This window comes from Aotus nancymaae, unplaced genomic scaffold, assembly GCF_030222135.1.
Source record: "Aotus nancymaae isolate 86718 unplaced genomic scaffold, 86718_ANA_hifiasm-v0.15.2.pri h1tg000033l, whole genome shotgun sequence".
Lineage (NCBI taxonomy): Eukaryota > Metazoa > Chordata > Mammalia > Primates > Aotidae > Aotus > Aotus nancymaae.
In genome coordinates, this window is record NW_026988447.1 from 60038297 (window position 1) to 60064241 (window position 25945).

Consider the following 25945-nt stretch of genomic DNA (forward strand, 5'->3'; position numbering starts at 1 on the left):
TACCTATGCAGGGGGAAATAAACTTCAGCTAAAAGACAAAAACAAACATGTTACTTAATAGTAGAAGACCACACTTTCAGAAATAATTTGCTTACTGTTCTAGAAATAAATCTTAGGCCTCCTGTGCCTTAGCCTGACAAAGTTTTCTTAGTATTCATTGAAACAATAGATAAATGATTAACTTGGAAAAGAGACTGAAATTAAGAAGTTAAGGAAAATTTCATAACAAAATATAAAGAAGTATTACAAGAAGTAAAAAACAGAATACTACAAATAATAAAGCTAGTCAAGTAGAAAATAGGTTGAAGAGATTTTTGCTTCTTTCTTTTCCTAAATAACTCTTTGTTTAAAGAAGAAAGCAAAGCTTTGAAATAAGGAATTTCTGAAAATAATCATAATAAGTAAGTACCTCTCAAAATGCATTGGCTATAGCTATATTATAACGAGAGTCTTAAAACTCTTTTATTGACAAAACAAAATAAAAACAATTTAAGTATTCCAACTCACTAATTTAGGAAAACAAAGCAAACTTAAGCAAAGAAAGGAAAAGTAATTTTTTAAAATAAGAGAATTAATTAGTACACACACACACACACACACACACACATATTAGATTTAACAAATCTAAGAGTAGATTCCTTGGAAAATAATCTAGTCAACAGCAAACTAAGGAAATTTTAAAAAATACACACATTAACTTAGTGTACACAGAGGTGATGTACCTACAGAGAGAGAATATTTAAGTAGTAAAATGCCATGTATTTTAAAACAATAAATTAGAAAACCTAGAGTGAATGGTGTTCCAGGAAAATATATACTGCTAAACTCATCTCAAGAGAAGACACAGAGCCTAAATAAACTTATACCTATGGAAAATAATCTTTAAACTTTTCAAATTATCCTGCAATTACACCCAGAGCCCAATGTTACCATAGATATTCTTTTTAATTTTCCAAGAAACCTAACAATTAATGTTATCTAAATTTTATAAAGCAAAGAAAAAGAAGGGAAAACTAACAGATTTCTCCATTGGTAAATTATTCTGAATAGTTGAGATTACTTTTTTCTGTCAACTGTAGGCCTGATATTACATGATGTCTATGTTTTTAGGGAATAGTAGCCCATTATTCATTCAAGTATCTTTAAGTACCTGGTATGCACTAAGGATTTAAAATTCTTGTCCCTGAGGGAGAGAGATGCTTAAAACATTTTAAGAAAACAATGTAATTAGTTTTCATATATATATAGTCACACATATATATATACGCACATATACATACATATTTTGAGATGGAGTCTCACTCTGTCGCCTAGGCTGCAGTGCAGTGGCGTGATCTGAACTCACTGCAATCTCCGCCTCCCAAGTTCAAGAGATTCTCCTGCCTCAGCCTCTTGAGTAGCTGGGATTACAAGTGTCCACCATCAGGCCTGGCTAATTTTTGTATTTTTAGTAGAGACAGGGTTTCACCATATTGGCTAGGCTGATCTCAAATTCCTGAACTCAGGCGATCTGTATTTTTAGTAAAGACAGGGTTTCACCATATTGGCTAGGCTGATTTCAAATTCCTGAACTCAGGTGATCTACCCGCCTCGGCCTCCCAGAGTGCTGGGATAACAAGCATGAGCCACTGTACCCAGCCAGTTTTCTAATAGATTATATGTAATATCCTTTAGAAACATTAAAAAACAGGGGTAGGAGGGGACTAAATTTGCCTCGAAGAGTTTGCGATGGCTTAACAGAGGCTGTAAGTTCCTTATTATTATTAAACAAAAATTATTTAAATATTTTCCAAGACGTTTCATCAAAGTTAATTACAGCCCTGAGTTTTCTTGGTATTACCTACTGTATGGCAGCATCAGTGCTATTTTAAGAGTTTAGGTAGATGTGTTTCCCATAGCCAGGCACTCCTGTCTGTGTAATGTAATGTATTGGTATACAAAATGTAATGTACTGTATACAAAGACCTTTTTCCGACACAAAGCACATTCAATTCCCAACTGATTACAGTATTGTTTAGGATATTTTTAAAAAAGAAAACATGACTTTTTTCCCAGTAAATACAGCTTAAAGCCCTCTCCTATTACTACTTACTTTTCCTACTTTTGGTGCTTTGTTTCTTCTAATGTAATTACATATGAGTCCACATGGTCAATGTAGGAAAGGAAGTAGCTCTTAGTAAAGCATAATCGTACGGTGCTCTTTTACTTTTCTCCCAAATCTTATGTAAAAATATTTTAAGGGAACTAATTTGGAATTGATAGCCCTTTCCCAACTCTCTTAGTCACTAATTAAATGATAATTATTATTCATCCACCATACATTTATTAATTACCTACCATGAGCCAAACACAGTGTTAGGAATCAAAATAAGAATAAGAAAGAAGCCCAAGTACTCCAGTCTTTTCAACGACATTTCTTAAGACATTTAAAAATATTTGGCCAGGTATCGAATTACATTTGATACTTTACTTATTCATACTCTGCCCTGTTCCAGGAAAGGTTTGTATTTACTGTCTTTATTTTGCCTGCTATAGTTAACAGCCATTTCATGTTTTCACAATGAAATCTTTATAACGATGTATCCATTACTTTGTTGACAGCAATTCTATCACAAAACTATGGAAAGAGTGGTACTTTCTTTTCATTAAATTACAAATAATGAACAAAAGGCAAGCCTAAATATGAAAAGTAGGTGTATGTTGCAAAATGAGGGCTCACTGTGACCACTGAAGTTATGATGTTACTAAAAGTCATTTAGAAAGGCCAAAAACTATTGCCTTTAAGACAAACAATTTCAGAGGAGAAAATCACCAATGTATTCAAGAGCAATTAATAATTTAAAACTGTTTCCTGTATTTGTTCAATAAAAATGTAATAAAAAATAAGATTAAAAAATTGTGTAGGACTATGTAGACTATAAAAAAAATAATAAATAATTGTGAATTTCAGGTTTTTTTTAGGGTAGCATGTAGTAGCGGGAAGAGACCTAGGATTTAGAGGACCCAAAAGGCGAACCCAGTGCCACTAGCAATTCACTGCTTCACTTTACAGCAGTCATCTCACCTTTCAGAGGCTCAGGCTTCTCAAAAGTGAGGGCTAGAAAAAAACAAAACTAACTTCACATTCACATTATGTTCAGCATCAGTTAGTCATTAACTAAGATAAATAAATGCTATTTATCAACAGTTTTAGTAAGCTTTCTATAACAGGTTAAGTATATTTAAGTATCTTTATAACTCAGGAAACTAGTTAATTGGATATATATCTGTGTTCACAATATTCATAAGGATTATGAGGAAGATGAGGAGGGGTCTTAACCTCTAAAAATATGCAGAACTTTCTAAGGGCATGAAAACCTGGAAGACCAAAGTTGGTAATCCAAAGATTCTGGATGGGCTGGGTGTGGCAGCTCATTCCCATAATTCCAACACTTTGGGAGGCCAAGGCGGGTGGATCGCTTGAGGCCAGCACTTTGAGAACAGCCTGGGCAACATGGTGAAACCCCGTCTCTACAAAAAATACAAAAATTAGCCAGGCGTGGGGGCACATACCTGTGGTCCCAGCTACTCTGGAAGCTGAGGCGGGAGGATCACCTGAGCCCAGGAAGTTGAGGCTGCAGTGAGCCTCAATTATGTCACTGCACTGCAGCCTAAGCAACAAAAGTGAAACCCAGTCTTAAAAAAAAAAGGATTCTGGATGAAGATGTTCTGTTAATGATACCATTTTAACTACATTGGCACTAATTGAATTGAACTCTAGCCTCAACTTGGTAACCTTCTATTACTTTATACTTTGCTTAGTACAATCTATAATTAGCAGTACTTAAAACCTCTCAGTAAGATTAAGTTTGAAAAAGCACAACTCTCATAACAGATGCTGGAGAGGGTGTGGAGAAATAGGAACGCTTTTACACTGTTGGTGGGAGTATAAATTAGTTGAACCATTGTGGAAGACAGTGTGGCAATTCCTCAAGGATCTAGAACCAGAAATACCATTTGACCGAGCAATCCCATTACTGGGTATATACCCAAAGGATTATAAATCATTCTACTATAAAGACACATGCACATGTATGTTTATTGCGGCACTGTTCACAACTGCAAAGACTTAGAACCAACCCATCAATGACAGACTGGATAAAGAAAATGTGGCACTTATACACCATGGAATACTATACAGCCATAAAAAAGGATGAATTCATGTCCTTTGCAGGGACATGGATAAAGCTGGAAACCATCATTCTCAACAAACTGACAAAAGAACAGAAAACCAAATATTGCATGTTCTCACTCATGAGTGAGTGGTGAACAATGAGAACACATGGACACAGAGAGGGAAACATCATACACTGGGGCCTGTGGGGAGGGTGAGGGGCTGGGGAGAGATAGCAGGGGATGGGGGATAGGGGAGGGACAGCATTAGGAGAAATACCTAATGTAGATGACAGGGTATTGTATGCAGCAAACCACCATGGCATGTGTATACCTATGTAACAAACCTGCATATTCTGCACATGTACCCCAGAACTTAAAGTATAATAAAAAATAAGAAACTACTGATACATGCCAAAATGTAAATTAAAAATATTTTAAAAAATTAAAAAACACAACTCTCACAAATTAGTAATACTTCCACTTACTGAACTGTTTGATAATTTTATTTACTAGAAGCTACAGTAATTGAGCACTGAAACGGGAACAAAAATCAGCATAGCACAAATGCACCCCCTATTTACCATCTTTTAAATCTTTTGTTTATTTGTTTTGTCTCACATCTATTGTATTATTTACTATCATACATGAAAACAAAGTTATGCTTTCCTTAAACTTTTTAGGAAATACCTTGCATTAGAGCAACTAAGATAGATAAGCATGAACCACTCCAGTAGAAAACAATTCCTCAATTAGACATTTGAGGGGAAAGCATGCCTTTTTTTGAAGAAGAGGTAATTTTGTTTAATAGGTTAATTTATTCAACTTAAAAAAATATATCGGATATAATATTTTTAAATTGAACTCTTGATTTACAAATATTTAAATGATTTGGACAGATAATTAAAGGGAATTCTCAGTCCTCAAGGGGTTGAAGGATTCAACAACATGGATTTCAATTGTAGTATGATCAAGTAACTCAAGATGTAAAAATCTGAAGAACATAAAACTTAAATATAAAACAAGACATAAGCACTCCAGTGAAATCAATCTTTTTTTTTTTTCCTCATTTTGATTAAAAGTATGACCTGGTAGTTAAAAATAAACATACACTTATATTAGACCCATGGCTTCTGACCTCACTGACTGATAAGCAGGAAGCAGTGTTTCTATAGAGAAAAAAGAAGGATAAACAGGTATAAAGCAGAAGGAAATAAATGGGCATGAAGTTAAAGGTAATTAGATAGTTGTTGAGTAAACATATAAGAGTAGGAATGCAGCAGAAAGTTTTCATACATATATGTTTTCCTAGGTTTACAAAACTCTGGAAGAGATTTTCCCAAATAGAAATAGTTGATGAAGACGAACTGTGGCTTGGGAAGACAATAATGTAGTTTAAAAGATTATTTGCATTTTTTCCTCTAATGTTCTCTGAAAACAAATTTACAGATTTTTTTTCCAGCAATGTCAGTTGTGCTTATTATATCATTCTGACTCTCATATTCTTTGTTAGTTTTTTATCGTTTGATAGTATCAGTGTACCTTTTTCCCTCCAACTTTATTGAGGTATACCGGACACACAAAAGTTATGTATTTTTAAGGTGTGCAATGTGATGTTTTGGTATATGGATACATTATGAAATGATTGCCACAATCTAGTTTATTAGCATATGTATCCCCTCACAGTTATCGTGTGTGTGTGTGTGTGTGTGTGTGTGTGTGGCGAAAACACTTAAGATCAACTCTCTTAGCAAATTTTAAGTATACAACATAGTATTATTAACTATAGTACTAAGCTATACATTAGACTCCAGAACTTACTCATCTGGCATAACTAAGAATTTTGTTCCCTTTCACCAACGCCTCTCCAACTCCCCTCACCAATCCCCAGCAACCACCATTCTACTCTCTGTTTTTATGAGTGTAAGTTTTTCAGATCCCACATATATAGGATCATGCAGTACAGCAGTCCCTTTTTCCCTTGGGGAAATACATTCCAAGATCCCCAGAGGTGCCTGAAACTATGGAGAGTAGTTACATATACAATTTTTTTCCCGATACATACAGACTAGTTTTTTTTTGAGACGGAGTTTCGCTCTTGTTACCCCGGCTGGAGTGCAATGGCGCGATCTCGGCTCATCGCAACCTCTGCCTCCCGGGTTCAGGCAATTCTCCTGCCTCAGCCTCCTGAGTAGCTGGGATTACAGGCACGTGCCACCATGCCCAGCTAATTTTTTGTATTTTTTTTTTAGTAGAGACGGGGTTTCACCATGTTGACCAGGATGGTCTCGATCTCTTGACCTCGTGATCCACCCGCCTCAGCCTCCCAAAGTGCTGGGATTACAGGCGTGAGCCACCGCGCCCGGCCAGACTAGTTTATAAATTAGGCACAGTAAGAGATTAACAATAACTACTAATAAAATAGAACAATTATAACAATACACTATAATAAAAGTTGTATGGATGTAGTCTTTCTCTCTCAAAATCTTATTGTACTATATTCATCCTTCTTCTTGTGATAATGAGAGATAAAGGCCTACGTGAAGAGATGAAGAAAGGTGAATGTTGCAGGCACTGTGACACGGTGTTAGGCTACCAATGACCTCCTGAAGAGGTCTGACATGTCAGAAGGAGGGTAATCTGCTTTGGGTGATCCTGGATCATCGAATCATGATGATGTTGACGGTTGGATGTCAGGAGTGGATGATATTTGTGACTAAAGGATGGACACGCTGCACAAGGGGGTGATTCACATCTTGGGTACTACTCAGAAAGGCACACAGTTTAAAACTTATGAATTAGGGGCCGGGCGCGGTGGCTCACGCCTGTAATCCCAGCACTTTGGGAGGCCGAGGCGGGTGGATCACGAGGTCAAGAGATCGAGACCATCCTGGTCAACATGGTGAAACCCCGTCTCTACTAAAAATACAAAAAATTAGCTGGGCACGGTGGCGCGTGCCTGTAATCCCAGCTACTCAGGAGGCTGAGGCAGGAGAATTGCCTGAACCCAGGAGGCGGAGGTTGTGGTGAGCCGAGATTGCGCCATTGCACTCCAGCCTGGGTAACAAGAGCGAAACTCCATCTCAAAAAGAAAAAAAAAAAAAAAAACTTATGAATTATTTCTGAAATTTGCCATTTAATATTGTCGGACCTCAGTATATCACAGGTAACTGAAACCACAGAAAGCAAAACCAAAGATAAGGAGGGCACTACTGTCTTTGTTTTTATGTGTCTAGCTTATTTTACTAAGCATAACATCCTCTAATTTCATCCATGTTGTCATAAATGGCAGGATTTCTTTTTTAAGACTGAATTCCATTATGTATATAAACATGTATACACACACACAAATGAATTATTCATTTATATATGATTCATATTATATATATTACTCATATTATATATATTATTCATATCATATATATGATATTATCCATTCATTCATCAACAAACACTTAAAGGGTTGTTCTCATATCTTGACTATCATGAATAATGTTGCAATGAACACAGGAGTACAGATCTAATTGAGATAACTGATTTCATTTCCTTTGAATATATAACCCTAAGTGGGATTGCTGGGTCACATGGTCTATTTTTAATTCTCCAAGAAACTTCCATTCTATTTACCATAATGGTTGTACCAATTTACATTTTGACCAACAATGTACCAGGGTTTACTTTTATCCATACCTGTGTTAAACACTTTTTTTTAAGAGCCATTCTGACAGGTGTGAAGTGATATCTTGTGATTTTGACTTGTATTTTCCTGATGATTAATGGTAGTGAATATACATGTCAGCCACTTATGTGTGTTTTTTAGAGAAATGTCTGCTCAGGGCCTTAGCTCACTTATTAATTTGGTTATTTTATTTTTTTGCTATTGAGTTTCTTAAGTATTTGGATATCATCTAATGTATGGTTTGCAAATATTTTCTCCCATTCTGTGGGTTGTGTCTTCACTCTGTTGATTTTTTAAAGTGCAGAAGATTTATAAGTTGAGACAACCTCACTTGTCTATTTTATTGTTGTTGTTGTTGTTTGTGCTTTCAATCATAATTTAAAAATTCTTGCCCAGACCAGTGTCAGGAAGGTTTCCTCTCCATGTTTTCTTCTAGTAGTTTTACAATTTCTAGTCTAACGGTTAAGTTTGTAACCATTGTGTGTTCTTGGCACTCTTGTTGAAATTCACTTTACTATAGATATATGGATTTATTTATGAGCTCTCCATTCTATTCCACTGGTGTACATGTTTGTTGTTATGCCAATACCATACTGTTTTAGTTACTGTAGTTTGTAATATATTTTGAAATCAGGAAGTACATGCCTCTAGGTTTGTTCTAACTGAGGACTGATTTGGCTATTTCAGTTTTTTTGTGGTTGTATGTGAATTTTAGAATTGTTTTCTCTATTTCTGTGAATAATGCCATTGGGATTTTTATAGAGATTACTCTGAATTTGGTAGGAGGGACATTTTAACAATATTAATTCTTCCAATCCTGTGTCTTCTTCAATTTTTTCATCATAATTGTCTGTATATATGTTTTTTACCTCATTGGTTAAGGTTATTTCTGAATATTTTATTCTTTTTGTTGCTATTATGAATGGAATTGCTTCCTTTCCTTTTTGAGAGTTTGTGGTGTGTATGTAAAAATGCAATTAATTTTTGTATGTTGATTTTGTATTCTGCAACTTTTCTGAATTTATTTGTTAGTTCTAACAGCTTCTTTTTTGGTGGGGGGGCAGTTTGAAGAATTCAGTGTATTCAACATATATAATCATGTCATCTGCAAATATATACTTAAACTTATTTTTTCATGGATATCTTTTATTTATTTTTCTTATCTAACCATTCTGGCTAGGACTTCCAGTAATATGTTGAACAGTGGTAGTAAGAGTAGGCATCCTTGGTTTGTACCAGATCACAGAGTGAAGGCTTTCAAATTTTCCCCAATGTTTATGATGTTAGCTGGGCTTTTCACATGTTGCCTTTATTTTGTTGAGGAAGGCTCCCCCCACACCTATTTTGTTGAGAGTTTTAATCATGACTAGACACTAAACTTCATCAAGTGCTTTTTCTGTGTTTATAAAGATAATCGTGTCATTTTTTTTCATGTTGTTAATGGTAGTGGATCATACCAACTGATTACCATATGTTGAATAATCCTTACATCCCCAGAATAAATCTCTCCTGATCATGGTATATTTTATCCTTTCAATGTGCTTTTGAATTCAGTTTGCTAGTATTTTATTGAGGATTTCGGCCACTATGCTCATTGGGGTATTGACCCATAGTTTTACTTTCTTGTGATGTATTTGCTCTGATAGCAGGGTGATGCTAGCCTCATGAGTTTGCAAGTGTTTCCCTTTCTGTTTTTCAGAAGAATTTAAGAAGGATTAGTGTAATTCTTCTTTGGCTGTTTGGTAGAATTCACCTGTAAAGCCACCTGGGCCATCTGGGCCAGGTAGATGCCATCTGAATCCTACCTGGGCTTTTCTTTGTTGAGATGTTTTTGATTACTGATTCATTCAATCTGCTTATTTGTACTGGTCTGTTCAGTCTTTCTATTACGTCTTGATTCAATTTTGTGGGTTGTACATGTCTAAAACTTTATCTGTTTTTTTCTAGATTATCCAATTTGCTGGCATATCATTATGTATAATAGTCCTTTATGATCCTTTTCATTTCTGAGACATCTATTATAATACCTTCTGTTTCACTACTAATTTTATTAATTTGAATGCTCTCTCTTTTCTTAGCCTAGGTAAGGGTCATTTTCTTTTCTTTTTTTTAATTTTAATATTTAGTTTTATTTATTTATTTTTTTTAACTATAAGTTCTGCAGTATATGTGCAGAACGTGCAAGTTTGTTACACAGGTATACACGCACCATGGTGGTTTGTTACACCCATCAACCTGTCATCTACATTAGGTATTTCTCCTAATGCTATCCCTTCCCTAGCCCTCCACCCCCTGACAGAAGCTAGCAGGTCATTTTATTTTTTAAAAAACAAGCTTAGTTTTGTTCATTTTTCCTATTATCTTTCTATTCTCTATTTGACATATTTGTGCTCTAATTTTTATTATTTCCCTTTGATAACTTTGGGCTTAATTTTCACTTTTTTTTCTAGTTTATTGAAATGTAAAGTTATGTTGTTTGAGATTGTTTATCTGTTTAATGTAGGCATTTATTGCTAAAAACATCCCTCTTAGTACCGCTTTTGCTACATCCCATAAGTTTTGTAGACTGCTTTTGGCAGGTATATACCTTCTCCTACTGGGCCCTGGGATTGCCTGTGGGATCTTAATAAAGTGAGGCTAGAATCAGGTCACATGACTATTGCCACATCCAGAATTAGCAGGCCTGTTACTGGTGGCATGGGCAGGTATATTTCCTGTTGGTTTTCCAGGTGAATAGAAATACCTTTAGGACCATGGTTGAGCAGAGCTGAAGCCAGGTCACGGGGGTACTTCTCTTTCTGCAGTCAGGTCTGCAGATGATAGGACTGCTACCAGGGGAAAGGTGTGGCTTCCCCTGGGCCCCTGAGTGAGCTCTTGCTGGGTCCCTCAGAAGGTCTCTGGCTGGGGAAGACTTCCCCTTGGACCATGACAGAGCAAGTTTGGAACAGAGACACAGGGTTGCTTCAAGGTCCACAGCCATGACTTGGGTTAGCAGGCCTGCTACTAGGGATATGAATGGGTGTCATTGGGTCTTTGGGCAGGCAGGGCTGATTCTACACCACGGGAGAAGGGGGGTTTGAGTTGGGTCTCAGGGACAGTTCAGAATCCACAGTCAGTCAGGACTGAAGTCAGTAAACGCTGGTGGTGCTCAGATAGGAGTGTCTCATTAGTTCCCAGGGTAGATAGGACTACTCTCAGATTGTATCAGGGCAGGGCTAAAACTGAGTCACAGGGCTGCTTTAGATACCACAGATAGGAATGAGGTCAGGAGGCTTACTACCAAGGACAAAGAAAGGTACTACTGGGTCCCCAGACAGGAAGGACTGACTCTGGATAGTTGTAGAAAGGGGCTGGAGCACAGACCCTCATATTTTAATGTGATAGAGATGTGAAACATATTCATATCTCTATTATTAAGTATATTACCTATATTACATAGGCACAGGTAAAGATTTCATTATGAAGATGCCAAAAGCAATTGCAACAAAAGCAAAAATTCACAAATGGGATCTAATTAAGCTAAAGAGATTCTTCACAGTAAAATAAACTAACAACAGGGAAAACAGACAACCTACAGAATGGGAGAAAACTATGCAATTTATGCATCTGACAAAAGTCTAGTCTCCAACATCTATAAGGAACTTAAATTTATAGGAAAACAAACAATCCCATGAAAAAGTGGGCAAAGGACATAAACAGACACTTTACAAAAATGTCAGACATGTGGCCAACAAACATAAGAAATAAAGCTCAACATCACTGATCATTAGAGAAATGCAAATCAAAACCACAATGAGATACCATCTCACATCACTCAGAATGGCTATTATTAAAAAGTCAAAAAATAACAGATGTTAGTCAGGTGTGGAGAAAAAGAAACACTTATATGCTATTGGTGGGAGTGTAAATTAGTTCAGCCTTTGTGGAAGACAGTGTGGCAATTCCTTAGAGACCTCAAGACAGAAATACTATTCAACCCAGCATTCACATTATATACCCAAAGGAAAACAAATCATTTTGTTACAAAGACACATGTACACACATGTTCACTGCAGCACTATTCACAGTAGTGAAGACATGGAATCAACCTAAACGCCATCAATAATAGACTGGATAAAGAAACTGTGTTATATATACACCATGGAATACTATGCAGCCATATAAAAGAATGAGATCATGTCCTTTGCAGGGACATGAATGGAGTCGGAGACCATTATCCATAGCAAACTAATGCAGGAACAGAAAACCAAATACCACATATTCTCAATTATAAGTGAGAGCTAAATGATGAAAACACGTGGACACAAAGAACAACACATACTAGGGCCTATCAGAGGGTGGAGGGTGGGAGGTGAGAAAGGATCAGGAAAAATAACTAATGGGTACTAGGCTTAACACCTGGGTGATGAAATAACCTGTACAACAAACTCCTGTGACCCAAGTTTGCCTATGCAACAAACCTGCATCTGTACTCCTGAACTTTAAAAAAGAAATAAGCCAAGAGATGGAATGGAAAAAGATTTCCATAAATATCCTTAGACTTAAAGGAGGGACTTGAAGTAATAAGATGAAATTTAATAAATTAAAAGTTAAAATCTCCAACATTTATTCAGAAAATCACAGGCACAAAGTGAAGGATGAAAGAGATCTGTGTATCAGCTGCTTGCATGAAAAAAAGACAAAAACTTTTGCGTACCGTAACTTCAATGTGATTAAACAGTATGCTCTTACTATAAAAAAGCAAGTGTGCTTTGGGACTGTATTAATAGTTGTGCAGCGTCCAGGCAATTAGAAGAGAACCCTAAAAGGATTTGGTCATGTTTAAGATACCAAACACCGAACTTTAATATTTAAGGGATCAGTAAGTTATAAATGGATCCAACATTTTTAAAGAAAGAGTAGAAGACTCTTCCTCAACTTGCTCTCAAACTTCTCTTTCTATAGTGAAACATTTATGTTCATATTGGAATTAGAACACTAAACATATCCCTAAAGTCTCCAAATAGCTAAAACCTTACAACTCTCAACTGCAACACATTTAATTTTGGTAGGATAGTTGAGGGGAAAAAAATGTAAGTATCAAATGTCCCACAAGTGCTACTTATAATTAAGTATCTCTGAGGTTCAAGCTTTGATATAATGTAACTTTGTAAATGCGATTATCATGTTTTGACACTTCAAGTTCCAACTACTGGACTCCCACACTGATGTACCAAATCAGTGAGTTCCCAATTAATTACTATAAGTATCCAGTTAGGTGCTAGACTGGGCCTTTTAGGAATGCAGTAAAGAAGGTTCCTGCATGGTATGGGAAGGGAATGTTCATTTTCTCAGGCTACAATGCATATTTTTCCCAGATAATAATAATGGCAATTTTATAAACATTTTGATTCTCAAAAATGTAGAAAATATTCTCTTGCCATTATTTTCTGGCTATTGCTTCCTTCCCCATAACTTCCTTCTGTTTCCTTTAACTGGTCTCAAATATTTGATGTTGGCATTTTAGAACATATTTTAGTTTCTGACCTAGATTAATAAAGAGAAATATCTTCCATATCATTATTAAAAGCTAAGCTAAGTTTTAAAAAATATATTTTCATATTATTTTCTTTTTTATAGGACAATGGCACCTTCATTAAATAAAAAAACATTTATTTATTTATTTATTTTTGAGATGGAGTTTCACTCTTGTTGCCCAGGCTGGAATGCAATGGCGTGATCTTGGCTCACTGCAAACTCCACCTCCTGAGTTCAAGCGATTCTCCTGCCTTAGCCTCCCAAGTAGCTGGGATTACAGATGTACCACCATGCCCGGCTAATTTTGTATTTGTAGTAGAGATGGGGCTTCACTGTATTGGTCAGGCTGGTCTCGAACTCTTGACCACAGGTGATCCACCTACCTCAGCCTCACAAAGTACTGGGATTACAGGTGTGAGCCACCGCACCTGGCCCAAAAAACATTTATTAAATATTTACTATGTAGGTATTCAGAGGTGCTTTTCCACCTCTTCTAGGAAGACTTACTAATAAAAAAAAATCATAGTAATGCTAATTTTTTAAACGTCTAAAAGGTGACTCACTTTCAACAAGTAAAACTTCCAGAAAAACAGAAAGAGACAATTAAAATCTAAATTTAAAAACTAAGAAAACTACTTTTCCCTGCCTTAAAGTCTGAAAGTGAGCAAAGGGAAAAACCTTTTAGAGATCGTCTGGTTTTATATTTCATTAATGAATATATGATATTTTTTGTTCTAAATGAAATACACTTAAAATGCCTAAATATTCAATTCTAAATTTGATATGGGAAGTGTATTTACTTTCCTCTATACCTATGGATATTAAGAATCCCTTTTTGGCCAGAAGCGGTGGCTCATGACTGTAATCCCAGCACTTTGGGAGACCAAGGCGGGCAGATCACAAGGTCAGGAGATAGGGACCATCCTAGCCAACATGGTGAAACCCCATCTCTACTAAAATACAAACAATTAGCTGGGCATGGTGGTGCACGCCTGTAGTCCCAGCTACTCAGGAGGCTGAGGCAGGGGAATCGCTTGAACCCGGGAGGCAGAGGTTGCAGTGAGCCGAGATCATGCCACCGCACTCCAGCTGGGCAACAGAGCAAGACTCTGTCTCAAAAAAAGGAAAAAGAAAAAGGATTATTTTTTACTCTTTGGTCAGGGAACCTAAAGCTTAGAGGTCTTTCCTAAAATGCTCTCTGAAGTTCTACCATGTTAGTTTGTCCCTGCAAGCCTGCACCACCCATTCTCAGCTACACCACAAAGCACCTGGATAGCTACCCCAAACAAGAGCCTACATTCTAAAGTCCACTGACCACTTTCTGCTTCTCTGACAGTGAAAAACAGAACACAACAAAAAACTGCTAGATAAGAAAATCTATAATCAATTAATCTTTTCATAATTTTCAAAATACTTTCTGTATTCATGTATTTCTCACTAAGCAAGGTCTTGAGCATGTTTAATCATCAAAAATTATCACCCAATAGACATCAAATATCATTCTTCACAATAGCTCTCAAACTTCTCTTTCTACAGTGAAACATTTATGTTCATCAATACTATTGGAATGAGAACACTAAACATATCCATAAAATCTCCAAATAGCTAAAACCTCACAAATCTCAACTACAACACATTTAATTTTGATAGGATACTTTAGGGAAAAAAAAAAATGTAGGTATCAAACGTTCCAGGAGTGTTTCTTACAGTTAAGTATCTCTGAGGTTCAAACTCTGATATAATATAACTTTGCAAATGAGATTACCATTTTTTGACACTTCAAGTTCCAACTACTTGACTCCCACACCTCTTCCCTCCACTTAATCGGCAAGTGCTGTATCTATCTTAAGAAGTAGGAAGAAGTTGCCAGTAGGGGCAGAGGGAAATAAAAGATATGAAAAAGATCACAAAGCAAACCTGTTCTTTTAAATTGTATGATTGAGTGCCTACTATGTAACCAGACACTGTATAAAATATTGGGAATAAAAGACAAGATGTAGCCTTTGTCCTAGAAATTTCAGAATCTGTGGAGGAGACAAGCACAAACAGATGACTACAGTAAGTGGGATGTTTGAGGAACAAAAGCACCACAACAAATATGAAGATTCCCATATGAGAAATCTGAGCTGTGTCGTTAAGAGAAAAGGGCAGCTTATCAGGACAGCAACAGCAGTGCAAAGGCTCAGATGTGTAAAATACTACGTCATGGCAAAGATCTACAAATTTGAAGGGATGATATGGTAAGGAGGAATTTGAAGAGTGACCAGAAGCCAGATCAGGAATATCAAGCATAGAGTTTGATCTACTTTCTGTGGGCTGATCGTTTTCTGAACTGAGTTCTTTAGACTCCTGGGTTCACAGAGCTATTCATGGCCATTCTGAAGAGGGGTAAGTAGTGTCCCCAAGAATTCTACATCACATGTGTCTTCGCATTAACCAGATAAACTCCATTTTAATTGCAAACTTCAAGTAGGGGAGGGATGGGAAAGTTTCCACTCCTTTAATAAAGTCTGAAATGGGTATCCATAAAAGAATATTAAGAAGGGGTATACATGGTCAAATTTGCACTCAAGAATGAGCATAAAGGGGTACTTTAAACTGATCATCAGAAAAAAATAAAAAACAGAGACAGGGAACAATTAGGAAATACTTAATTCATAGAAGTGGTGAGATGACTGGAGAGTGAAAAGAATGAGTATGTCTAAACTAGGTTTAGGGGTATAGTTGGAAAAAATGGTAGAAGTTCTTGGTCGTCAGGTCGAATGCTCTCAATGCAACAGGAAGCAAGCTGGTGAGCAGAACTTAAGGAAGGGTATTGTATATGAGTATGCACACGTATGTGAACATGTGCAAGTGGGGGTAGGAGTCAAAGATTTTTAAGAGAAGTCCCCAAGACCCCCACCAAGATTCAAGGACTATACGTGTCCTTGGTTGAGGATTACAAAATTGTTATACACAGAGACAACATTATAGTCAGCCCCCCGTGGGTATTCATGGATTCCAGCATCTGTGGATTCAATCAATCACAGATCAAAATACTCAGGGAAAAAAAAATGGATGGTTGTATTTCTACTGAACATGTACCGATATTTTTCTTGTTACTATTCTCTAAACAATACAGTATAATAACTACTTACATAGCATTCACATTGTAGTATTATAAATAATCTAGAGATGATTCAAAGTATATGGGAGAGTATATGTAAATTATGTGCAAATACTGCACTATTTTATATAAGAGACTTGGGAATCCACAGATTTTGATATCCATTGGGGGTCCTGGAACCAATCTCCCACAGATATTGAAGGACAACTATAATTATATGACCATAGATTCTTCTAGAAAATCACTACTTGTTTTTCTAGTCTTTTCAATATTAAATGAGCTAAGAAAATCCATACTATTTTCACATTTTGAGAAAAATGTCTGGTCAGATTAACATCTGTAAAGATGAATAAACATTTTTAGTGCCTGTATTTGCATTGCAATTTTCTTTCAGAATGCAAACTGTTTTCACTAAGACTCTTTCATTTCTGCTTCAAATATCCTGAGATCAATAGAGGCAACTGATAGTTCACTATTTGATGGGGAAACTGAAACACAAGAATGGTGAAAATTACTTTCATAAGTTACAGTCTATTTTAGAATGGCTTACTTGTTCTAAAATCAAAGGTCACATCATATGTGGATATGCATTAAATGCAAAAAATGCTATAGAGCTATTTGTGAATTTAGGGATTGCCAAGGTTGTCAGATAAATGCCATGATAATGTCAACGATCTTGTTTAATTCAGTCTCTTGGGACAAAGAGACTACTGATACCAATCTGGGCCTTAACATACATATAAGACACCATATATAAGAAGAGTTTTGCTTTCACATAGTTCATTTATGACTTGTACCATACCCTGTGGCATGTGTAATGGAGAGAGTAAAGAAGTGTATAAAGAATTTTAATGCTACTATAAATACATGTCTGCTCACTTGCTAGATAATTATATTTTATTAGAATAAAAACAAATATCTGATGAGTAGTAGAAAAACTGAAGAGTACAGTTTGAAGAGCACAGTATTAGATGATCTCTAAGGTCTATTTTTTCTTTTAAAATCCTGTGACTCAAAGAATAAACTGCTCAGGCTTGTTAGAACAATGACTGTGGATTTTAGCTCGTAAGAATGACCTGTAAGGAAGGAACAATAAAGTCTTAAAGTCTAGGCCTTGATTTAAATTTCAAGAGAAATGAGGAGCTAGATCAGAAAAATCAAGAAACGAGTGTAATCTATTTCCTGTAGGGTAATGTTATTTTTGGGCCAATAAGAAAAGCCATTTTTCTTCTGAAAGATTAACAGAAAAATAGTACATCATTAGAAATACCATTAGTCCTTAAACTACTGAAAAGATAAAAAGATAACATTGTAAACCAGGAAACTTCAACAATAACTATAGGTGGGAGAAAGTGATTAATTAAATCAAGAAGACTGATGCTTCTAAACAAGTTAGATCTGTTTCATGAGAAAGGATAAAATGTGTCTATGTTAATTAGAAAACAGCTACAAGAGAGTGCTAACAGGCAAGTCAAACCTTCTAATCCTATTCTCCACAAGCAAGCTGGCAAGATACAAATCACTAACTCTTTTTATAGACAGCAGAAGGAGAGGCTCAATATGGAGACCTGGGGCTAGAGCAAGTTACATAATAGCTAGAGGCATGGCTATAAAGTCATCTAATATCTCTGGGTATCATTTTTCCTTCCACAAAATGAACTAATTGGACTAGCTGATGTCTAATGATTCCAAATCAAAAATGTTTTGATTCTGTCTCTCCAACTTGTTATAAAAAAAAAAAAAAATTGTATAGCAAACAATTTTTGTACTATGTTAGCATTTACATGGATTAGAAAGTTAATTCAGCCTATACGACAAATATCATATAAACTTTAGTTGCCTTAAGAATATCTGCATCTGATTATCTTAACTGACTCATGTTGAATTCAAACTCATATGTCCTAACTTCCCTATTTCCTTTAATACCAACACTTAATGAATCATTTTGAAATTTTCAGAGAAATCTTTTGACTCCTCTCTTTTATCTCTTGTGTGCAATCAGCAAATAAATCCTCATGATTTTTCCTTAAAATATATAAAATCTATCTTCCCTTTTCATTCTTACCTCTCCTATCAAAATCCATTTTCAATGTGTCTCCTAAATTACTGCAACTACTACCTCCATTTCTTTATTTGTTTAAATTTGTAAAAATAATGATATTGCTGAAGACAAGAATTTACCTTTCTACTCACCTGCTGTAATTGTTCCTCAATATTTGCAGGATAGCATGGAATAATCTTTAGCTTGACCTTAGGATTTTACAAAATTTGGCCTTACTCTGCTTTTCCATCTTCTCTCTCATATTTGCCAACATGAACTCTATACAAGGTCACTTGTTTTCTGTTTCCCCACCACTTGCCTTCTGCCTGGCCCATTCCTGTCCTAAAGGCTGACATATTTATTTCACTCCATCTCATGCTGTTTCCCCTCCACTTCTCTCCAATGGGATTACATTCTTTGTTATCGATCCCAAGTCTTCCTATCCTTCAGGAACCCAGGCCATGCCCTGTCATCTTCCCTTGTGAAGCCTCCTCTAACTGTTACAGTCCAGATGGACCTTGCCATTCAACTTCCAAAGCTCTTGTCCACATCACTTACTTAGGTGTATGTGTAAATATTTTTCTCTTTTTTGAGATGGAGTTTCCCTCTTGCTGCTCAGACTGGAGTACAATGGTACAATCTCAGCTCACCGCAACCCACACCTCCTGGTTTCAAGCGATTCTCCTGCCTCAGCGTCCTGAGTAGCTGGGATTACAGGCATGTGCCACCATGCTCAGCTAATTTTGTATTTTTAGTAGAGACAGGATTTCTCCATGTTGGTCAGGCTGGTCTCGAACTCCTGACCTCAGGTGATCCACCCGCCTTGGCCTCCTAAACTGCCAGGATTACAGGCATCAGCCACTGCACCCGGCATGTGTAAATATTTACTGATGTATAAGATACTGTGATTCTTTTTAAATCACTCTACATAAAACCTTTTACTACTCCAGGACTTTATGGCTGTTCTCCGCTACTTAGAATTCCTTCAGACAACTTTATTGTTTGTTTCTATACCATTATCAGATTTTTATTTAAGACATAATCTTCTCTTGAAGCTACCTTGCTTGACTACCATATCTTCAATTGCTACTAACCATGCCACCCAAATTCCCTTTTCTCCTTTATGTTTTTATGCTAAATACTTCTTGGTATTTGGTGTATTATACATTTTATTTATTTTGTATATGTTGGTATCTCTAATAGATTCTAAGGTTGACAAGGGAAGAGATTTTTGTCTCTTTTGCTCATTAATGCAACTCTAGTTCCTAGAAGAGTGCCTGGTATTTGGCACGTGCTTATGAAATATTTTTGAATGAATTCATATTTTAAAAACTAAAAGCAACATTAATAATAGTGGTTAATAATAAAAAACAAATGCTAATATAAAATTGAGAACTTATATGTTGGGCAGTGTACAGGTTATACATAAAATAATCCTATTATCTATTATTACCTACTTTATTATTTGTCATATAAAGCAAGGCTTACAGAGGTTAAATAATCTTCCCAAGAACATATTCCTAATAAATGTGCTAAAAATAAACTCTAGGCTTTATTTACTATTGAAAATATGTCAAAGGCTGAGCTTATCCAACTGTAAAAAACTAAATGTAAAACAAGATTTTTGAGGAGACATGAGGGAAGAACTCAAACACCTACCTGTAAAATATTTTCCCCCAGTTGCTAATATTTAATTTGTTGTCTCTCTCTCTTTTTTTTTTTTGTAAGTTGACCTTATACTTTTCCATAAACTTCTGCACTTTATTCCTTACCCAGGCTTAACATTCAAGAAGAGAAAATATTCTGACTAATGTTACGACTTCATTAAAGAGTAAAAATTCCATCTTAAAAATACATTCTCAGTTCTCGTGTAAAAGACAAGGGCAGAATGAGTAGTCACAGTTCTCACAGAGTTAGGTAAAGCAATCATAAGGGAGGAGGGGAAAAGTAAAGAATGCTTTATTCATAATTACCTAAGATTTTCCAGCATGAGAGGAGAAAGAGGAAGTCTATTTTCAGTGACAATGATTACTCTAAAAATATTAACATGCAAGGGGAAAATTTTCATTCTGAGAGTTACTACTATGCTGAGTTCTCTTTCCTTCACAGAGTGACTTAAAATTCCCAGGGTAAAGAGGTAATCTAGACAGTTGCGCTTGCCCTGTGTCTTGAAAATGGCAACATCCAGGAATCATGGGAGTTTAATTGAGGACACACTGGAAAGGATTTCTCAGCACCAGGACAGTCTCTAAGAAGTATCAAGTGGCAGAGTGGATACTTATATCCTCAGGTGTCTGCAGTAAGGGAGAGAGTAGAGCTACACAGGCTTTTTAGAAGATTTGTTATGCTGAATGCATAAACAGGATTTAGTGAAACTGAAGCTGAATTACCTGCTAAAAGGGTTATAGAAGAAAAAAAAAAGCCTAATTCTTTCTTTTACCTACCTAATCCAGATTATTTCCTGCAATGTCCCTATAATTTTAACTGGATTATATAGTACAGGCAAAGTCAAATATCATAGAATTCATTCTCATCTTCATCTTAAACACTTTAGAAAAAAAATACATTAGTTCCCTACTTCTATATGAGAAAATGGTCTGACAACCCTTAGGTTGGGACACTCAGCAGGCCATGGCATTTAGAGCAAATTCGTTTTTATTAAGATCATTTTAAGAACATGATTTTTAAAAAAGTATTTTGTGTCTCCCTGTCTGTCTCTTTTGTATTTTCAGAAAACCATATGAACTGGGCCTGGGGCACGCACGTGTAATCCTAGTTCTTTAAAAGACTAAGGCAGGATGATGGTTTGAATCCAGGAGTTTGAGAGCAGCCTGGGCAACATAGCTAGACTCTATCTATTAAAAACAAAGTATATGTAAAATCACATAGCTGCTCCTGCGATCTGCCATTCCATGATTTAGTTCTCTACTAGTTCCATGCCACCAAATTGTCATACAACTGACTGGCCAGTTGCAGTAGGTACTCACTTGTCCAGTCAGCAAATAACCACAAATACCATTTATTTGTTCCTTAACAAAACTGAGACAAAGTGGCTACAAGTGAAGTAAAATGGAGAAGCTAAATATTGTAACAACTGGTTATAGATATCGTATTTCCCTATGCTTATAGTTATATTTGAATAATTCTTACCTCTTTTTAAAAACTCCATAGACATTGAGAATTGCTAAAAATTATCTTTCTCCCCAAAAATACAGATATACGTAAGTCAGCACAAAACTTCAGCAAATTCACAAATCTCACAATCTAATCGACGTGTCCTAAGCATAGACAATAAAGAAAAGTATTTGAGAGGGTGCAGGGTAAGTTGGAGTTGAAGTTTGGGAGAGAGATTAACCATTAAATTAGGAATACATTTCTACTTGAAAAGCAAGCATCAGCTGTCTCTACCGTCTTACCAGCAGCTCAGTCCCTTACTGCTCCTCCTGATCATGTCCTGGTGGCTGCTGCTGAGCCCATCTCCTGCTTCCAAGCGTTGTCACTCAACAGAAGCAAAGGCAAGTAAACAATCTTGAGAGGGTGTGCTGCTGAATGTTTGCCAGCCTAGAGAAGACAGAATTTGAATAGTTTTAAGTTAGCAAAAAGGAACAGGGTATATACATCTGATATAAAGAGTTTAAAAGGTGTTAGGTGCCTATTATTGAATATTTCCATTCCACTGTGGCTGTTAAAAAACTTACAGGATCGCCGGGCGCAGTGGCTCACGCCTGTAATCCCAGCACTCTGGGAGGCTGAGGCGGACAGATCACCTGAGGTCAGGAGTTCAAGACCAGCCTGACCAACATGGTGAAACCCCATCTTTAAAAAAAAAAAAAAAAAATTCAAAAAACCATAAAACTTATAGCATCTCTCTCAAAGCAATGACACTCTCAAATGTACTATAATAAAATTCTAATATTTGCAGAGCACTTTGCAATGCGCAAAGCATCTTTGGTCTTCACATCTTCACTGCAATCATCACTGAGGCTTAAGAATCAGTAGCTTATATTACTTCATCTGTTGAATCCAGTGGTTCACAGTGTGGCTTACAAGAGTATCACCTAGGTACGAAGCTGAGGATTTGTGCTCAGAGATTGACTTGTTGAGTTAGGAAACCGTATTCTCCAGGTGACTTCAAAGTGAAGTCAGGATTGAGAATCACTAAGTCCCTGTACTTGATGAGCTGTAACAATAACTAAACTCAGAAATACCAAGTATTTATTCAGTATATACCCTGTCAAGGTATTATGCTAAGTACTATGAAAAAGGTAAAACATTATAACATGTGGTTTTTGTGCTCAAGGGTTTCAACTTAGCAGACGAGACTGGATGTACACTTTAAAAGGATCACCTAATAAGATACCTACTTTAAAAACATAACCCAAGTAATACTTAATTGGTCAAAGATGTAGTAAAAATACTGAGTGCTACAAATGCCTGGAGATGACTGTGCACTGAAATAAGGGAGAAAGTTGAACACATGGGAGAAGTCCACTGAGTTCTAAGGCAGGGAGAAAAGAGGAATGAGGAGAGAGTGTTGTTTTGAGGCAGTGATGGGGCTGCAGCAGATTGGAGGTTAAAAAGTTCACTCTGACTGAAGGTTGTCTACAAAGGAGCATAAGAAAAATTTGGAAAGACAGATTTGAAACAGAATCTAAATAAAGAGTTTCGATAAAATGGCTAAAGGAGTTGTCCATTTTCCTGAATATATGGAAGTAGTATTGGAATATCCTGAAATAGTATCTGGAATAGTATCGGAAGCCACTGAAGCTCATGTTCCAGGGGTTCTTGGTAAATGCCAGACGCTATGCTAGATGCGCTACATACGTCACCTCATTTAATACTCAAGAAAATCTGGTCAGATCATTATTATTATTCCCATTTTACAGAGTAAGAAGGGAGGTCTCTTGATTTTTCCTCAAAGTCACATGCCTAGAAATAGTAAGCTGAGACTGGGCCATGCTGCTTCTGTAGAAACATGGAACTGGGAAACCATCATTCTCAGCAAACTGACACAAGAACAGAAAATCAAACACCGCATGTTCTCACTCATAGGTGGGTACTGAACAATGAGAACACATGGACACAGGGAGGGGAGCATCGCGCACTGAGGTGTGTGGGGGGAAACTAGGGGAGGGACAGTGGGGGGGTGGGGAGTTGGGGAGGGATAACATGGGGAGAAATGCCAGATATAGGTGATGGGGAGGAAGGCAGGAAACCACATTGCCATGTATGTACCTATGCAACAATCCTGCATGTTTTTCACATGTACCCCAAAACCTAAAGAGCAATAAAATATATATATATACATATATACATATATACACACACACACAAAAGAAAAAAAAAACATGGCATCATGAAAGTCATGTTAAGATTTAAGGGGTATTTTGAGATATAACTCATATACCATCAAATTCATCCTTGTAAAGTATGAGTCAGTGGGTTTTATATATTTAAAAAAATTATGCCACTGTCACCTATCACCACTATCAAATTCCACAACATTTTAATCACTCCATCCCCCTCCCCCCAAAAAACTCACTACCCATTAGGAGCCAGTTCTCATTCATTCCTCCCTTGGGCCTTGGTGACCACTAATCAACTTTCAGTCTCTATGGATTTGCCTAATTTGAATGACTTTAAATATATGAAATCATACAAAATGTGTCCTTTTATGTCTGGTTTCTTTCACTTAGTATAATGTTTTTAAGGTGCATTTCTGTTGTAGCATGTGTCTGTACTTCATTCTGTTTTATGACTAATAGTCTGCTGTATTTATATGCCATATTTCCTTTAGCTATCAATGATGAACTTTTGGGTTACTTCCAGTTTTAGCCTCATAAATAATGCTTCTTTGAATATTCATTTGAAGCTTTTTTATTGTGATAAAACATATGTAACAAAGTTTGCCATTCAAACCACATTTAAGTATACTATTCTGCGGCATTAAGTATCTTCATATTCACCGCCACTGCCACCCATCTCCATAACTTTTTCATCTTCCTAAACAGAAACTCTATACTCATTAAACAATAGCTTCCAATTTGCCTCTTCTCCCAGACTCTGGCAATCATTATTCCACTGTAACGCTTTATGAATTTGACCATTCTAAGTACCTCATGTAAGTGAAATCATATTTTTCCTTTTGTGATTGGCTTATTTCACTTAGCACAATACATACAAGATCCATCCATTTTGTAGCATGTGTCAGAATTTCCTTCCTATTTAAGGTTGGATAATAGTCCATTGTTTGTCTATATAATGTTCTGTTTATCCATTCATCCATCTATAGGCATTTGGGTTGCTTCCAATCTTCATGTTATTGTGAATAATGCTGCAACAAACATGGCTATACAATGCTTATACGTTTTTGTGTGGGCATATGTTTTCAATTCTCTTGGTAGTGGAATCTCCAGGAATGAAACTACTGGATCCTATGGTAATTCCATGCTTAATCTTTTGAGGAACTGCCAAACTGTTTTTGCAAAGTGACTGCACCATTTTACATTCCAATAGCAATGTGTCAGGGTTCCAATTTTTCCTCATTCTCACTAACACCTGTTATTGTGTGTTTTAAAAATTAAATCCATCCCAGTGAGTGTGAAGTGGTAGAAGATTTAGGTGTTCTACCTAAATAATTATAAATTATTTATAATGTAGAGATTATAAATAATCATATGCAAGATATTGGCTTATTGTAATAATCATAAGTGATAGTCGGAATGAGAGGGTGACAGAAGAAATGAAATAAAATGATCCAACAGAAATATTACTGATAAAGAAATGAATAGCACTTAGTAACATTTTAAATTTAGGGAGAAAAAAGATTCAATTATAGTGATAAAGCTTTTGAGTTTGGTTGTCTGGAAGAATGATGGTATTAATCAGATAATAGATAATTCTAGAAAGGGATCTGAAATGACAAAATAAATTCTTGACATGATACATTTGAATAAACTTATGTATTCCAAATAAATATTCATCAGGCAGGTGAAGTACAGGAGGTCAGGGTTGGAGTCAACGGGTTATTTCATCTTCTTTTTAAAGAAATGATCAAAGAACCATTATTAAGATTAGAAGAGGGTTATTGCCTGTATATGACTAGACCCAGTGTTTAACTGGGGAAGGCAGAGGAGTTTTTGCCTTTTGTTTTCTGTTTAAAATAGTAAAACAAAACTTAAATAGTAAAAAACATAATTATTAAGCTTTATAGAACTTGTTTTTATCAGAATTTGAGTTGGTATCACATTTTTAACTACACCAAGGTAGTGTTCGTGGTTCTTGGAATGGTATGAGCAGGTCTAGTGGGATTTCCCTCTCTGAGCTGGCACGAGATTGGGAGTCCTAGAGGACTTAAGTGTCACTATCAACAGTTATCTGGTTGGCTGGGAATCAAGCTGGCAAACTATCAAGGAGAAACATGAATTCTAGTTTTATATGCCCAAAACAG

At 36.2% G+C, this 25945-nt stretch overlaps 1 protein-coding gene across 7 annotated transcripts in view; it reads right to left on the reverse strand.

Annotated features, from left to right (window-relative positions):
* Nucleotides 1–25945, reverse strand: part of TET2 (tet methylcytosine dioxygenase 2) — a 137423-nt gene that overhangs the window by 71854 nt on the left and 39624 nt on the right. For 6 of the 7 annotated variants that reach the window (XM_064384042.1, XM_012436520.3, XM_064384044.1 and 3 more), the window contains exon 2: nucleotides 21912–22056. The exons of the other annotated variant lie outside the window; for it this stretch is intronic. The gene's annotated coding sequence lies outside the window, so the exon portion shown is untranslated. The remainder of the gene's footprint in view (nucleotides 1–21911; nucleotides 22057–25945) is intronic. 7 annotated transcript variants of the gene reach the window in all.